Source organism: Melanostigma gelatinosum (genome assembly GCF_949748355.1).
Source record: "Melanostigma gelatinosum genome assembly, chromosome: 1".
NCBI lineage: Eukaryota > Metazoa > Chordata > Actinopteri > Perciformes > Zoarcidae > Melanostigma > Melanostigma gelatinosum.
This window is the reverse complement of record NC_136634.1, coordinates 23,149,000-23,163,690: the sequence shown is the minus strand read 5'-3', so window position 1 is coordinate 23,163,690 and position 14,691 is coordinate 23,149,000. Positions and strand designations below refer to the sequence as shown.

Below are 14,691 nucleotides of genomic sequence, written 5' to 3'. Positions count from 1 at the left end.
CCATAATTTCCAGAACTTTGACAAAAGAGGCTTGTCCATGGGCGAGTCGAGGGGTTGACTGGCATCGACTAAACGCATGAAGAAAGAGGGTTGAATGGAGTTTTAGACAGAAGAGGAAAGTGGCTTTAGAGAGGGCGTGGGTGAATTTTATGGATGTATACGAGGCAATTCAGAACGAGAGTTAAAGAAGCTAGTCGGGACATGATGTCATGACTTAAGCTCTCCATAATCCACGCGTGGTGTCACGTGGCTACAATAATCGGCCAAGCAGAATACACAAGTCTAACGTGAGGTGAAAATCCTGTTGCGTGCTGGATTTCCACCTTCAGTCAAATGCACAGTAAAAAAAAAGAAAATAAGCTCAACATAAACTCTGCAGAGATATGTAACTCGATTGTTTGTCTTTTCCTCAATGTATTGTTGTCTTTGTACCGCAGGTGGTGATTTTCTGTGTTCAAGGTTGTGTGCGAGTGTGTGACAGAGAGAGAGGGGGGGGGGGGGACATCAAATAGCTCACTGTGGTGTAAATTAGCTTGTTAAATTAAACATTCATCCACACAACACATTTTTTACATTTCATGATTACTGATTAAAATGCTCATCTCCAGCACTTTCTAATCCAAATGTCGCTCCTTTACTTTGTTTGTTTGTAGGAACAGCATGTGTTACTGAGTTTTCTGTCTTTGCCTTTTTATCTGTGAGAAACAGAACAGACGAACTAAAGCCAGTGTGTACATGTGTGATCCTGTGACACATATGTCACCTCCACACATACATCACACGCTGAGAGACAGGTGAAAAGAAAACGAGACCCAAACATCTGGATCATGGATGGACTTTTCCAGGGATGAAAGCAGGAAGCCACTCAACAGAAGCTCTGTGCACACACAGATCACGTAGCTGTATTTTACTGTGGACAGTATCAAAAGCTCTAGATTGTAAGTTAGCGCGTTTGGCCGAGTCTTTTACAGACGGTGCAGACGCAGCCTTTTCTGCTTTCAATTTCTGTAATTTGTCCTTGGCTGTCTTTCGTAATGGCTGCTTGTCTCTCACTTCTCCCCTCTGCCTTCCCTCCTTTCTTTACTCCCATCTCCTTGCTTCTCCTACAGGTGTTTTCTCTGTCCCTCCATCCATCTGTCCACACATCGTAGGTTTTGCTACCTTTATAGAAAATCATTAAACTGGTGCTGAATGGCCAACTAATCGAGTGTGTTCGTATTGCTCTGTTGATAATGTTCAAATGAATGTCTCCGGTATGATTTGAGTGTAAACAAGGTTACTTAAGGCCTCTAAACACCGGGGGGGGATTATTTTTGCAATATAGTCTACGAACTGTTGACGCAAACTAAACGCAAATAATTCCATTTTTTGTACGATTTTTCGGAGCTTTCGCACCACGAATCACATTGTGCGGAACGGACATATTCACAATGTACACCAAGACGGCAAACTTTATTACCCCTATCCACACAAGGGCATCGCGTACCAGACCCACTGTTTCCATTCATACCTTTCACAATTAAATCCATTGACATATACAAGGCCATACAGCAATTTACCTCAGACAACCAGCTCTGAGTCAATAATCCTGGTAGTTGGTTATCTGCCCGTGTGAATCTATTTAAGCTGTTTCTTAATAAAGTGCCGCAACTGTTGCAAATTTTCCTTGCTGGCCTTATGAATAGTTTTGATGTGAAGTGTTTTGCATTTTTGTGGTGTTAATTTGTCATTCCCCTGGTGTGTACAGGCCTCACTGCAAAAAGAGAAATTAGAGAAGAAAAAAGAATAAAGCATTTGACATTATGTACTCACTCTCATGGCAGTGGAAACCCTGGTACACTCAAAAAAACGATTCAAGCCCTTCTTAAAGGTGACACATTTAAATCGTGTTTGATTAATTGAAATATATCAAGTTAAAAAATGAACACATTTATATTTAATGGGTCTAACATAAAATGCATGAATACTTTCATTTATTAGATTTATTTGGGTTAGATGGTGTGTATCAACTCAAAATAAATGTGTTTGGTTGGGGGACTACCCCTTGCGCATGTACCAGATCACGTGCTCTCAGTCGTCTTTCCCCCCTTTCCGACTGCAGCAAGATTCAAACCGACCGTCCATTCTTTGGTAAGTAACTTTATATATTTTGTTGTAGTAGTTTAGAATGTACCTCGTTGTCAATCAAGGCTTCCATTCTGTAATAATGACCACAATGTGTGGAACAGACGTGATAACTTAGCCACACGACTGTTCCGTTTTTAATAAGATCGAAGGCACACAGGCTAGCTGGCAGGCTAGCTAGCAAGCTAGGTAGCCAACGTGGTTTGCATTATAGAGCAGACCAGAGATCAGGGTACTGTCATTAATACGGCTTGGACGCAGCGCCGAAGGCTTCCTTATGAACTGTCTGTATGCACTAAAAAACAGTAGGAGAGCAGTTAAACGAGCAGACTACGGTCTCCCCCTTTCCAGCGCCATAATGTCGGCAGGCAGAGCAGGCCGCAGAAGGCCACTCTCTAGTGGGCGTTCAGTTGTAGTGGGTTTAGCCACGTTTTCTTCACTGAAAAATGTTTAATATGAATAAATCATGAGCTCATAAAACCGCTGAATTCCTCTCACTCGCGCGGGCACCTGATGCATGAACACACGGAAGTCAGCGGTGTTTTATCGCAGCAGCCATAGAAATAGAACGAGCGTAGAACGGACATTCCCATTCAAACCGATGTAACGGGATCAGAGCAGCGGCAGTTTGTACGTGTACCGTCGTCATTGTGAAGAACTGATCGATGTAGCGGGCTAACTTTTCTGTTATACTACGGTCAATGCGCAGTGTTGAGCACTATTTTCTTTTGAACTAGTAAAACGACCAAGACAAACATCGATGTCCGTTCTACTCATTGTATTTCTATGACCTTACACTGTGTGAACGCAGGCAGGAGTGCGAATGAGTTTTCAAGGCAAACAGTTTGATATTTTATTAAAATGACGGTCTTAATCTTATTTAACACGCTTGCATGATTTGATTGCTGTTGTATGTAGCTTTAGTGTTGCTGTAAAAGGTGAATTGCTTGTCTATTCTAAATGGTAACATTATATCTGCGAGTGCTCCAAAGCACTTTTGACTTGACTTTGTTTTATGTGAATTTTGGATTATTCCAGCCTTTCCCTCCACTAATATATTTATCTCATCTTTTGCAGTTTGATCAGCATTACCAAGCTTCTTGAGGCAACCTCCTAATGATAGCACGTAATAGGTTATATGCTCGATGCGAGCTGATCTCTCATTGTTATTTGTTCAGTTTGATATGTACTAATTATCTTTATTCTCTTTAGGACTCTGCATGTGGCAGTGTAAAGAATGCAGTTTGGAACTAGCTAGCAGGTATTTCTTGTTGCATGGGCATTGTAGGGGCAGTTATCGCTATACATGTCCATACATTGCCCATGTACATTCAATACATGGAGTAAGCTTCTCAATCACACATGCGGAACTGCACATTCAACCAGAGATTGTGGAGCAGAGGCCCCTTCCCTGTTCCAGCAAAGTTAAGTAAGTAAATGTGTGTTTCTATGTGTTTACCATTTTGATGATTAATGGCTTCACAATCGCAATTTGAATCTAATAATCCCACATAATGTGATAGTAATTATAATAAACAAGTAACAAACAGCTGTATTTTGTTTGTTATTCAGGTCAATAACAGAGTTCCTGCTGATCACCACCAAACTATTTCAATCAAAGTTCATGTCACAGCTGGACCTCTTCTCAGACTCCCTGATACAGGGCTTAAAGAGCAAAGGAGGTGTGAAGGAGAAAAGGTCAAGGATGTCCTGACCATCAATGATTTGGTTAGTACATATGTATACAATATTAGTTTCACTGTATTGGGGTGGTTATTGTAATATTTTCTTGTCCATATCTGCTTTTTTAAAAACATGTGATGAATAGTAAATGGCCTGCTTTTATTCTGCTTTCATCCAGAACTTTTAGTGTGATGACATCAACACCAAAAGGGAGTGCATCTGAGAAGCCTGTCATCTACCTCAATGAAGATCCAGACTCTTTATCAATCTGGTAAGTTTATCGCAATATGTTTCCCATGTAGCGTCAAAGTGTTACCCACATATATATATATATATATATATATATATATATATATATATATATATATATATATATATATATATATATATACATGTTTGTGGATTAATTTAACACAAGTTTTCTGTGTTTGTGTTGTTATCAGGCTTCCGCCGCTGAGGATGCAGTGAGGGACATCGCATTCACTGTCATAAGGATTTACATGATCCAAAGAGATTGGGAGCCAGAGGACGTGGGACTTGATCAACTGCATTAAAGTCCTGAACAACGTAGACGGTGTCATCATGGCGTTCATCATGCTTTGGGCTAATTTGTGCCCTTAATCTAAGCTTTCCAGACAACTTCAAGTACATCTTTGAGCTTCTCCAGAAGGTCATAATGAATTTGGATGGGCACAAGCTGAATTCTAAGATACAGGAGCTGAAAATCAAGATGTTTGCACAAGAGGTGAACACCAAGTGACAAAGCCAAAGAATCTTATCAGATCTTTTGGATGTTTTCTACTTTCATCTTCCGCCCAGTCAACGACAATCCATGACCTCATGGATGTTTTCCTGGTTCTGACATTTTGAAAAAATTGACTAAGCTGCACAGAGGCAAGCCAGAGACTGTAAATTACGGAACTTTTACATGTCACTGCAAGCTGGTTAAGTGTTTACCCGCAGAAAGTTTTGCCCAATTCACCTCCACATCCTAACTCGAGTGTTATTACTCTCTAACGTCAACTTGCACGTCCATTTTCCTCGTTGTCTGATTGAATGACTCTCTACTCGAGTTGAAATGGACCCTAACACGGTTCAATACGCTGTAACTTCCATTGACTATGAGTATCCTTGTTATTTATAATCTATAAGTTTTAGTTTGTGGATGTTTTGTGATTTTACTGTTGTAGCCCAAAAGTGGTCCGAGTTGCCTGTTTCTGCACATGATAACACATCATCGGCTATTCTTCAGTGTAAAGGAGTCCTTTTGTACTACCATCTGTACTGGTAGGAAAGAAAACAGCTGTATTGCTCTTGACAAACCAAAGTAGTGGGAATTTAGCACTTGCAATAGTGGTTGTACATATCGATTGCAGGAAGTTTTGTGCTTTTTGGAAATGATAGTTTCTGGTGAATGACTACACTGCAGTGCAATGATAGTCCCTGTTTGGAGAGCAGTGCATAGCCTCCACCCTCATGGCGTCTTTGTTTGTGGCGCCAAGGGATTTGGGATAGCTTGGTATTTATTTGTCACCAGTTGTGGAGCTGTTACAAGACTACTGTTTTAATATTTAAAAACGATGAAAGATGCACTGTATAGATCCTTTTGGAATTTATTTGCTATCCTTTTCTGATCAGTGTTTTTGTAAAAAAAAGCAAATTATATTTAAAAAATGAAATGCAGGCTCTAGAATCATGGATGTTCAGATTTGTACCATATTTAATGTATTTAAGCATTTTCAATAAAAAACACTTGAACTAGGTTTTGTCTCGTGTCTTAATTGGGGGTCAAATTAAAAAAAAGTTTTTTACCTGATTAATTCATTTCCAATGAATTGTACTATATTGAGTTGGACTAACACAAATCAATTTCATTTCATGAATGGTATTTTTTTATTTAGGTTGTATTTGATCAAATTGAGTCGGACTAACTCAATTTAATTATAGTGCATGGATGTTTTTAGTTCAAGTTAGGTTTAACTATATTTCCTCGGTGGAAAACCTGCCCACAATTTAATTGAGTTCATCCAATGAATTATTTTTTTGAGTGTAAAAGTTGCAGTAAGAGGGGTTCGTGACCAGGCCTTAGGAGCTGTATGTGGAGACATTACTTGCACGAGACATCATGTTTATCCTTGCCATCTAAAGGTCTTCAGTGTGAAAACAAGGCCAAGTATGGAAGTTCATTGACATCCAAACTATTGAAAGAGCACGAGATAATTTTACACAGCCATCATCTGGAAGTCAGCGCTGGAGAGCAAGGACTTGTGGCACAGAACAAGTATTCTGACTTAAATACAAGTTTTAAGGACGAGGAACAGTGTTGCGTCATTCATTTATGCAATAGAGTAGAGATTATTTTACTCAGTCTCCTCAAAGCTGTGTGCACTGCGTCTTAGCAGTTTTTGTCACTTTTGTCAATTCCAAGTGTGAGAAGAGTAACCTCAACCTGGACCGAAACGAAAGATGGCACCCATAATTCATCATTTTGGTAATGATAACGCTGAACTCAGAGATCTGGGAACTAGTGAGATCTAACAGCTAGCCAGGCATATCTTTTGATGAAGTATGTTAGCCAAAAAGTGTTAGCGAGTGCATCAAATTTTCTTTTACTGGTTGTGTATCTAATGCTGCAGGAATGAGTCCTAAACCTGTAAATGAGTCAACATTGTCTCAAAGTCAATAAGGTCTGTGGTTGACACGACCTTAAAATATGTTTGCCATTTTATTCTATGACATAACATACGTCAGTAAACACCCCTCAAGCTTAAAAACGGCGGTTGCTAATAAATGGCTAAATGAGACCACGAAACATTATCATCAAAGAGTAGTCCGCCTTTAGCTTAGTGGTGGTGACGTGAATGCGACCGGGGTGTAGTTTGTTTATAGCCTAATGCTTTTTACTTCTGCCGATTGTAGTTTGTGAAGATTATCTTACTGGATGAAAACGTGTAAGGATTTTTTTCCCCGAGGGAACCGGTGTGATGCTAACTTCTACAAAGACACGTAATCCCTGCAGCACTCTATGGATTCATATACAATAAATAAACAAAGTTAAAGCAGTGGTTCAACAACTTGGAACATTTTCTCCCATGATGCATCATGAGAAGGTTAAAACACTACTCTTATATCTGTCTGGTAATAAGGCTACATCCAGCAGATGGTTAGCTTTATTTAGCATAAAGACCAGAAACAGCTACCCACAAAGGTAACAGACTCTACCAACCAGTACCTCTAAAACTCAATTATTAACATGTAATCTGGCATATACACTCTCGTAAAATCACAATGTGACAATTTTACCATTTTCTTTTAAATGATTGATATTGTGACATTTTGGAGTGAGTCTTAATGCTAAGCTAAGCAGCTACTGGCTGTAGCTTTATATTAAAAGGGCAGACATTAGAGTTGTATCAATCTTCTCATCTGACTCTCAGCAAGGAAATTTCCTAAAATGTGAATACAGTCTTGCTGTAAAGCGCACACTTTGCATCATCACCACCATCACTTTTTAAATATTTTTATTTTTTTTTGCCAAAGAGGAGAGCAAGGTCTGCTGAGTGAAGTTTTTTTTTTCTGGACAGAGCGCTGCTCTCTCTGCTGTGTGGGGATCAGATTGGATTTCACTCTTACATTTTGATTCTTCATTTCCTGTGGCCAAAAGAGTCAACAAATCCAACAGTAGGATTTTATTTTAGCAGACAGGGGAAATCTGCTACAATTTACAGAGATGGGACGAATGTCTTTGTTGCAGCCGCACTTCATGATTTTTTTTCTCATAAATAAGGAATATTTGTAAAATTACGTATTGTTCGGATGACAATGTTTTTGGAAAGTTTTTCCAGGTAATTTGTAGTCAAACTCGAAGGTCTTACTGCCCCAAACACCATCAAGGAGTTCTGGTAGAATGTGTTAAGAATAAAGCAAATGAAGTGAACTCACAGCATGTGCCTGACAAATATGAGTAGCCTACCACCAGCTGAAAAAACAAACAATTCTGCTGCTTTCTGTAACAGCTGCTGGATTTGAGAACCAAAGATGTGGCCTTAGCTTGATTGAATCTCCTCTCTGGATTTTTGCTCTGACAACCAAAACATGACACACAACGTGCATCTTTTCTTCCAGGTTCACTGTTGGGTTCGTGCTTCAGAGTGGATTCCAGGAAAGCTATTTTTGCACATTATGTGAAATATGATTCAGGATACTTACACGCTGCCTCTTGATGTTCATGCAAAACCACCGGGATAGTTTTACCCTCCTGAAATACCTCCTGTGTGATTGTGGTCAGAGGTGTTGTCCTACACTGGACATGCTGCCTCCTCACCTTTTGCTGCTGTTTGCATACAATAAGCCAAATATGTGGATTGTGATGTAATCTATACATAATCTAATGTGGGCATTTACATAGATAGTAGAGTACATGTATGTCTCTCCCCAATAATCACATATATATACCACATATAACAAAATGTTTCACATATACATTCTTACAAGTATACACATACATGAGGTATGAAGGTATTGTTTTGTATATTATTTAAACATTCAGTTTACGAAGGTCTCAATCGCTAGTTTCAAGTCTTCTTCAATACAACATGATGTTCATTCAGTGAAATAGACTATAAAGCAGGGTATCTTTTAGGGCGTGTCCGTCCATGTTTCCACAGTCCAAATATGGTCACTTCAATTCACAAGTTGCAAATAACCAAGATGGCGATGGCCAAAATGCCGAACTTGACGCCTCAAAACCACTGTGCACAAACCAATGGTTGACGTCACGATGACTACATCCACTTCTAAAACACAGTCTATGGGCTGTACTGCAAACTGAGGCAAGCAAGGACGCAAGCAATGACAATGCGAACATGTGACTGTTTGGCCCGTACAATGTGCACAGTTTTCACCAACTTAGTTTAAAGTGGTAGCATGTTAACAGAAAATATGGCCTGTATTACATGTAAATGTCAGTACTTATGCAGCTATTTGACCATAGACGCGATTACAGTGATCAGGACTTTATCCTGAGGGCGACATGAACTTATGCATCACGGATGTATAGAGAGATGTATGTAACACATCTCAAGGCAATCCATCCAATAGTTGTCAGGAAATTTCACTGAAAATCACCAAAGTCAGTAGGATTCATCATCCTGGGCACCATGAATGTCTTGCACCAGATTTCATGACGATTCATCTGATAGTTGTTGATGGGTCAGTTTGGACTAAAGTGGTGGAACGTCATTGCCATCCCGAGAGCAACGTTGCTAGCAGCAATCCATATTTACAAGTTATGCTTGCGTCCTGGAAGATCTTTTTTTCTGGTCAGTGAGCAGCGCTCCCTCAAGCTGAAAATGCAAAACTTAACAAAGAACGAGAGAAAGAAAGACGGAGTGTGTGTGTGTGTGTGTGTGTCCGGCCTTCGTTGATCCCCACACTGTGCTTCATCATCACAGTGCGGTGTGAGAGAGCGTGAGTGAGAGTCTCAGGTGAAAGCCACGTATGTTACGCAGGAGTTGTTTTTGCAGGTGAATATTTGATCACTGCTGGATGCCTCAGTAAACAGAGCAGCAGCAGCAGTTTGTACAGTGGCGATGACCCAGACCTCTCTGGATTTAGACGGTAAGTGCGTGAGCACGCGTCAACACATGCTCCAAAGGTCTGGGACGCTAACACACATGTTCCTTCCTGCAGTCCCCTCTGTGTTCCCAACAGGCAATGAGCAGCAAAACATCCAGCTCCAGTGGCCTCAATTACAGGGAAAAAACGAGGGTTTGTGCTTAGAAAACTGCGAGTAGAAATCTGTGTCAAAGTTCCTTATTTATTCATTCTGACCTTGAGGTGAAAATGTTTCCAACAGAGCGGCGGCTCTCCTGCCCATGTACGAGACAGCTGCGGAGCACATGGTTGCCCCTATGATGAGAACCAGAAATAAGCTGCGGCAAGCTGTATTGTAAGAGCAATTAATTGTGAGTCGATGTTAAAGCACTCCCAAGCACACCGAGACTCCTGTGTTTTAAATGATGATGTGCATCTTTGTTCTGCGCCTCCCTTTTGTTTTGAAGAAGTGGTGAAGATGAGTAAAGAAAATCATCACGAGATTTAGTTCAAAAATGTAATCTCAGCATCTCAGTCCACTTATCTATGTCTATATATATACATATATATTTGCTGTTTCACAAAAAGCCTACGTGTCTTATCGTAGTCCGTGTTTCCAACAGACAAACCTCCAGTTCTAAAAGCCAAGTATCTTAAACTTGCATTCTTTCTAACGGCCATCAGGTGGCGACTCCTCTGGTTGCAAAAAGAGAAAATTACTCGACTTCTCACTTGATTTATTAGCTCACTAAACATTGCGGACATGAGTTTATGCTCTCAATCGCTAGTTTCAAGTCTTCTTCAAAACAGCATGATGTTCATTATGGTCCATTTAGGTCCCATTTCGAGTAAAATGGACCATAAAGTAATTTACGCTTGCTCTACATCACTCCTGCACAGTCCAAATAAGTTCACTTTTGTTCACTGTTCACCAAAATGCCATACTTGTCGACGTCACAGCAACTACGTCCACTTCTTATATGCAGTTTATGCTTTCACCCAGGAGACTGCTGTTTGTGTCCCGTTCGAAACCAAGAGTCAATGGGTCAATGTAAATAACGTAACAAACTAAACATAAGCAAATCATCTTGTTGCAGTTGTTTGGTTCAGTTTAGTTTCAATTTACAACATTAACCACATGTTTAAACCTGCAATCGCAATAGGAGAGAAAATACATTTCCCTCAAAATGTTATTGCGGAAGCAGTTTAGTTGTATGTGTGGGAACATTATTTTGTACGAGGGTTATATATACAGGTTGCCACATGCCAGTATATCATGGGATTACATACAGAAAGAAAATCGGGGGGAAAAAATACGTCTAAAATCAATTTAGGGTTGCCAGTTGCCTGTTTTGGACTGTTGGGGGAAACCCCCACAAAATAAACTCTACACAGAAAAGCCCCAGCCGGCCATCACTTCCAGAAAGGCCTTGATTTGATTCCCTTTTCACCAATAAATTGTCCAATCAGAAGCTAACTAAGTAACTTTACATCATGCCGATAGCCTTGTGTAAGCTTGTTGTAGAATTATATTTATAGATCTGATCGTGACATTAAACCATTTAATAATTCATGACATATCTTCTAGACATAAATTATTGTCTGAATGTATTAAAAGCTGGGGGAACATGAGAAACCCTGCTATTCTGCTGCAACAGTCACAAAACAGAGAGTGACTTATAAAGCACAGAGCTGTCATTGTCCAGAGAATTGACAAAACATGTAGTTGTAGGGTAAAAGGGTAAAAACAGACATATACAATCAGCTGTTAGAACTATAGAAGCCACACGTGTGTGCTTTATGCTACTGTAGAGGACACCTTTGATCAAATCTGAGAGGCGAAACACTGCATAAAAGTATAAAAAGCACTTCCTGCTGCTTGTCTCTCATTATTGATAGTACAAGGTAATAACTGAAGGTGACTCGGATGACTGTTTCAACAGTACAAAGAACGGCAAAAGTGCTGACAGAGCTGACAGCTAACAGTCGGGACAGCGTTATCGACTGTAACTAGTAAATAGTTGTTTGCTGCCATATCAGTGCTCTGAATATCAAATTCTGCACCTTTACAGTGGTGACAGTGGTTTGAAGTGAAGTGAAGTGACAGTGGTAGAGACAACATAACGGAACCGTAAGAGAAGAGTGAGTTGCACAGCAATATCCAGCCAGAGTACATCAATTTACATCAGCCACCGTGAGCTCCTCATACCTCACAATGTGTGCTTAACAGAGTAAGGGTATGTTTTGTTGCTCCAACTGCAACTTTAACTTCTTCTTTCAAAAACGACATAGTGACTTCATTTAAACCACACAACGGTATATGAAGTAGTGGCTGCTGCTTCAGGCTAAAACATCAACAACTTAAAGGGACCGCTGCTCAGAAAGAGTGCATGTTTTCCTTCTGAACATCAACATTCACTGCAAGGAAAAAACAAAAGCTCAGAGAAGAGAAAGCTGGAAAGTAGAAATATTTAATTTAAAGTTGTTTAAAGAGAGAAGCTCCCTCTCTGGTTTTTTTTGGGGGGGGGGGGTTGCTTTTAAAAACAACATTTTTGTGTTAATCTATGAAGAGCAGAGTGAGTGAAGGTAGAATGGATGCAGCGAGTCAGTGACAGAGAGAGTAAAGGAAGAGCAGAGAGGAAAAGAAGACGGAGGGGATACGAGGACTTAAAGGACAGATTATAAAGATGTATGCAAAGGAGGGGTGGACACGGGGGGGAAAGAGAGAAAGAACAGAAAGAGAGTGAAGGTTACTCATGGATGGTTAAACTGGGGAAGGCAGAGAGGTGAGGAGGGGGGAGGAGGAGGAGGGAGAAGAACGCAAAGTGGATGAGAGAGGGAGGTTAGGAAGAGAATGAGTGGGTGTCAAGGGATGTTTAAAAAAGGTGGTTGGTTATAAGACAAAAAAGTAAGGTCTCTGTGTGTGTGTGTGTGTGTGTGTGTGTGACCTTGAGCGACCAAATCAGGAGCTACATGTTATTTAAGACATTTTACACACACACACACACACAAGACGAACTAACAGAGTAGTAAGCGGTCTGCAAGGCTCATTACACATGAGGAGGGTTGATGTTCAGAACAGCAGGAGGTGTGTGTGTGTGTGTGTGTGTGTGTGTAGGTGTGCTATAACATTGGTTTTCTCAGCTTGACAAGAGTGCCATGGACATGTATGTTGTGTTCATCTGCCTCTGGATGTGCTTGTGTGCGTGTTGTTTTCCATGTGTGATGGGAAAGTGTGTGTGTGTGTTTCGCTGCAGTAATCCCAGCGACAGTAGCCTTATTGCCCCAGCTGTGGTCTGACCTTTTCTCTAATTCACTCGAATCAATTGAGCTCTATCCTCTCTATCAAGCCGCTCTAAAGGGGGATGATGCTGCTCTTCACTCCCCGCGTGTGTTCCAGTCAAGCCTTTGTGTTAAAAGAGGGATGCTACTTAAAACTTGCCATGCGTGACCACAACCCCCCTCTATGTTTGGACTGAAGCTGCGCTGTAACTGTAGGTAAGTCGTGGATTTATTGTGCATTTACGGGAATATAAATCTAGTTCCTTCCAGCTTCCTATACCACTATTTTGTTGTTCTCGTCTTTCTAGTATCCCCGCGGGTAGATTAAGTCGCACTCCTTGTCTTCCAAAGGGAGTGGCTCTAATTGCAGTGCAAATTAGTGCCACTAATTTGTGGCACCACTCGTGTTATTCTTCCTAATTTTTGTCCCTGCTGAATCCCTGAACATCATTAGCTCAGTTGACAAAACAATCTCAACTCGAGGTCCACTTACTCGCCCGTTCCTGAGCTTTCAAGCGGGTGACACGGTTTTCATCGAGCTCAAACTTAAAGTCAACGAGTATTTAAAGTTGGAACATCTACAGCTCCATGACTGCTGAGCAAACTCTGTCTGCTGATGACAACTGTGTGATGTCGTCAAAAGCTCCAGAAGAAGTGAGGGGACCTTTATTCAGTTGAGATTGTGTCGTCAACTACTGTTTGCAGACAGTTATGAAGCCAGAGACTCGTCTTTTGATTAAACTGCGTGAACTTAGTGTTCCTTGAGCGACCGAGCAAAGCAGCTATAGGCTGGTTTATTTTTCTCTTGTCACTAATGCTCTTGGTTTAATGAAATGATGTACTATCCAGAGAACTAAATACCAGGGGGAAGTAAAAAAGACACTACGGAGAAAACAAAAATAAGCTTTGTGACTTGTGCTTGTGTCCTAAGGCAGAAAATGACCCTTTGTACCGCTTTGCTTGCATGTTTTCGTGTGTTAATTATCTTTTTTGCATGGTTTTAGTTCATGTTTTTATTTGTTTATTGCATGTTTTAGCATATATTGTTTTCAACCAAACATATTTTGGAGCTTATTCTACACGTTGGACCCCTGCAAACTATATCACTAAACCCCTGCACCTGAGTAAGATCTTGATGGACAGTTGACAGAGACAATCCCTGGTGAGCAGGGTGGCAATGGTGCCCAATAGCGAGAGGTTTTTATAAATGATTGAGCGGAGCTACCAAAAGATCTGCTCCTGGAAAAAAAGAAAAAGGAACGGTTCCTGTTGCTGTACCACGCAGTGGCAATGCGGCATCAGATGAGAAGGTCGAGATCAGTTTAGCCTCGTAAAACCACAACTTGTCGTTTTTCAACTTTTGCATAAAGAATAGCTGTCTGACTGTCGCTATATATTTAGCATGCAGCCATCACAGTACTCAGGTTTCCGTCCAAATGCATTGAGATAAAATGCTGGTGGCGCTAATTCGCCAGCCTGTTGAACTTTCGCAGAAACGGACGACACTGTGATGGAAATACGGAATTTATGTTTGTTTCAAGTATCTTTGAGGAAGGTCACTGTCTCCTCATAGCTCCAAAAAGATGCTGCAGTTTTACATTTGTTTCAGTGGAAACGACACCACTTTTCCACCTCAGCTAAGTGTATAAACTTTTAGTGGATTTTCTTTTTAACTTTTTCGTGAACTTCTGAATTGTTTTATACCAAAATACAGGTGGATGAAAACAAACTTAATCAACACCCATCTTCACTTGACAAGAAAGCAAATAAGAGCATTTCCGAAAATGTAACTATTTAACTATTTAAAGTCCTCTATATCCCAGTTCCTCTTTATATTTTTGCCTCTATCCACCTTATTGTTTTCCATGTAAGTTAGGAGGTGGCGGCCTTTGCTGCGACTTGTTAATGCCTCATGTTTGACTTTTCTACGCTAACCGCTCCTGAACTCGCCACATTGACGACATCAACGCACACACACATAATGCAGAATGTCAGTGATGACACCAT

General features: G+C 40.6%; 1 long non-coding RNA gene across 1 annotated transcript; it reads left to right on the top strand.

The window, feature by feature from the left end:
- Positions 1-2,093: 2,093 nt before the first annotated feature.
- On the top strand, positions 2,094-5,518 carry LOC306776095. The gene is made up of 5 exons (XR_013771899.1): positions 2,094-2,130; positions 3,337-3,553; positions 3,697-3,852; positions 3,986-4,078; positions 4,251-5,518. It is a non-coding gene; the product is annotated as an uncharacterized lncRNA (long non-coding RNA).
- The last annotated feature ends 9,173 nt before the right edge of the window (positions 5,519-14,691 follow it).